We start from the raw sequence: 3631 nt of genomic DNA, 5'->3' as shown, positions 1-3631 counted from the left end.
ATGCTACGGGTCTCCTTGGAAAATAAGAACAAGCGCATCTAATGGCTCCTCCTGGCTGCTGCAGCTCTCTGGTCCCGCCCACACAGCGGAGACGGCACTTGATTGGTCTGAGCCGCTGCGATTGGTGTTGCTGATTGGCTGAACCCGGGTGCCTGTCAGTATTACAGTGCGCTTTGAGGTTTTTTTTTCTTCTCCTCTCAAGGTATCCCAAAACATTGACAGTTTTAATAATTTTCTCATTTATTTTATCTCTAATTTTGTACTTGTATTATTATTATTCATTTATATATTTTGTTATTAGCCTATTTATTAATGTATTACTAATTTATATTTTGTTATCATTTATTATGTTGTTGTTTATCTAGGCTACTATGTATTATTTAAAAAAATCACAATATTACTTAAATTATTATTTCTGAATGTATATTGTTAATTGTTTTGACAAGGAGAATTGGCTAAGAAGATGAAAACGATCATTATTATTATTATTATTATTATTATTATTATTATTATTATTATTATTATTATTATTATTATTATTATTGATCCTGACTTGAGGACCCTGTGCACAGCAAGGGTCGCACATATTCAGGGGAGTTTTGCTGAGAGCAATGCTTAAACTTCAACGCTTCAGGCATATACAGTAGGTGGATTACATGATGGGCCCCTGGGCCTGGACACATGAAGGGCCCCCCTCACAGTGCACAAACACAGAATTAAGGCCAGAATAAGAACTAAGACAGGGGTTCCCAAACTTTTCCGTCCAAGTACCACTACGTACCAAACCAAATTTCCCAGGGACCACTTCCACTGCGTATACCAACCCCCCCCCCCACTCCAATAAAATAAAATTTGCTGATTTAACCATGCAATAGCAGCAGAAAGGCTAAATGACAATATAAGGCTACTAGCTGGTTCAAAACAGACACACACGGACACACACACACACACACACACACACACACACACACACACACCTGCCAACATTAGGCTGTGAAAAAGAGGACCCCTTTGAAAATGTTTTTTTCCCTCGCCAACATTTTGTATAACTTTGGAGTGTTATTTTCCTGACAAATTAGCATGACATGCTTGGTACAAATCGATTCCTTAAGTCTTCTACTTTCATATGATACCAGAAACTTCACTCTGGCTTGAAAACTGAGCCTGCTGCAGTCTCTGAAAGTAAATGTTCAAAATTGGGATATTTCTCAAATATCGCGATATTTCTGAAAATCAGCCGATTCCGGTTAATCCTCAGGGTTAATGTGTATGTAAAAACTGTTTTCTGTAAAAAACAAAAAAAACAAATGCAATTCTCTGGCGGACCATAGTTTGGGAGCCAATGAACTAAGACATAATGTACATTCACCTGACTCTCAACAGGATTTACATCCCCGTCAGCCACCTGAACTCAAAGCCAACAGCACAAAAATAAATGAACTCACCTGTATCTCCATAAAGGCAACAAAATTTACGTTTGTGTCCACCAGTCAAATAGTGAATGTTCACATTTTACCAGCCACTCAATAGATTATCATTGTTCTTTTGGATGGTGAGTGAAGCAAATCTACCAGCCACTTTTACCAGCATTTGGCTGGTGGCTGTGCTAATTTTGGACCCTGTCTCAATAAAACTGGATTTATAGCACAGGTACACTCAATTAAAGCCAAAACACAATAACCCTCTAATTGTTCATAAACTTATGGAACATTTTGTCAAAAATAAATGGTTGGGGCCCTATAAGGGATCATTTTTAGCCTGGGTAAACCCAGCCCCCACATGACCTGCTCTCAGGCAGACCCTGCTCACTAGTCACAAGGTAGTGACTGAGAGCAGGTCTGAGAGCAGGTCACGTGGAGGCTGGGTTTACCCAGGCTAGATCATTTGATCCTAGACCCGGGCAAGATATGCGGTGGTCCTGTGAAGAGGCTCTGGGTTATGGGCCCCCTGAGCTCTGGGGCCCCTGGGCCTGGGCCCAGTAGGCCCGTTCGGTAATACATCCCTGGCTTCAAGACAGGTCTAACATCATAAAGCAAACTGCAGCTAACATCCCACCATCAGATGTCTGGTGTACAAAATCAACCGTGTGAGTCATGAAACAGAAAACTACCTCAGTGCTTATCTCATGTCCTGACAAAGGCATTGCAGGTACAATACAGAATGAGTTAGTGATCGGGGTACTAAAGTATAATTCATGTTTCCTTTCTAATTCAGACATGGAAAATGGTTAAAAATCTAAATTGAAGAATGAACAGTCAAAGATTTTAAAATTTAAACTGAAAATCAATTTGCAAACAGAATCAAAAAACACAAAAACAATCAAAGTCTGAACCCATTTTTCATTTTAGGCATTACCTTTTTATCATTATTCATTTTAGATTGGAAAAATGCAAAATTAACATTGAAAAGTAAAATTCAAAGTTGAAAATACAAAATTGAAAACTGAAAAATGGAAGTCACGTGACCATCTCGGGGTACGACCACATTTCAAGGTACGCCCATATAAGGTATGCCCACAGACAGCCAAAAGAAAACGGAAGTCAATTGCTGAAAGTCAAAATAAAAGTACCGTATCCTGTGTCACAGGGGCAGCTTGTGAACAGGCAAGGCAGGCAACTGCTTGGGGCCCCAGTCGGTTAGGGCCCCCTGAGGCCTGGAATTTGGAAAATTTGCAATGGCATTGAAACCTCCCTATAGGGGCTCCATCGACAATTTTGAATGACATGAATTCACTTTCACTTTCAATTCAAGTATGTGACTCATTCCCGTCAAACTTGTATGATTCACGTATTCTCTTGAATTGAAAGTGAATGAAGTAAATGAATTTATCTGGAAGTCAAAACGAAAGGGAAAAAAAGAGGATGTGGGGAAAAAACAAGTGGAGCAAATACTGAATAGGCAGATAACTGAATGGTCTTATTTTAGTATAGCAACCTATGGGGAGGTAGGCTACTTGAATAAATTCAGCTAGCAATGGTGTCACTATTATTCTTTTTTTAGTTAACCTGGCTAAGCTAATAGTTAAGCTATTAATTGATATGAAAGCAGGGCAAACAATTAGCACCAGTCACCACTCACCAGCCAAATGCTGGCAATAAAATATAAATCTGCAAGTGGCTGGTAGGTAGATTTGATTCACTCACCACCAGCCAAAAACAAAGAATGCTAATCCATTGAGTGGCTGCAACATTTGAACATTCACTAGACATTTGGCCGGTGGACAAAAAAGTTAACTTTGCACCATGTATGAAAGTTATGAATAGGCTAATAAAATATGTCCTAGGAACTTGAGGAATTCCAATGATAATATTGATGTATTTTTCATTGGTGTCAGGTTATTAATAAAATGATGGTGATGAGGATGGGAATTTTTGCCTAGGGCCCGTACAGACTCTAGAATCGCCACTGGCGTTAGGCTCAGTTAAAGAGCATTAGCTAACGTCATGATTGATACTATGGATATCAATTTTAGGTATTGTTTCTCGGCCCAGAAAATGTTATGGACCCGTGCTTCTGTCTGGCTGTGGGCGTACCTTATATGGGTGTACCTTGAAATGTGGATGTACCCTGAAATGGCCATGTGACTTCCATTTTTCAATTTTGTATCCCCCCCCCCCCCATTTTTTTATCC

The sequence above is a fragment of the Poromitra crassiceps genome, assembly GCF_964638095.1.
Source record: "Poromitra crassiceps genome assembly, chromosome: 4".
NCBI lineage: Eukaryota > Metazoa > Chordata > Actinopteri > Beryciformes > Melamphaidae > Poromitra > Poromitra crassiceps.
This window is presented reverse-complemented; position numbering follows the sequence as displayed.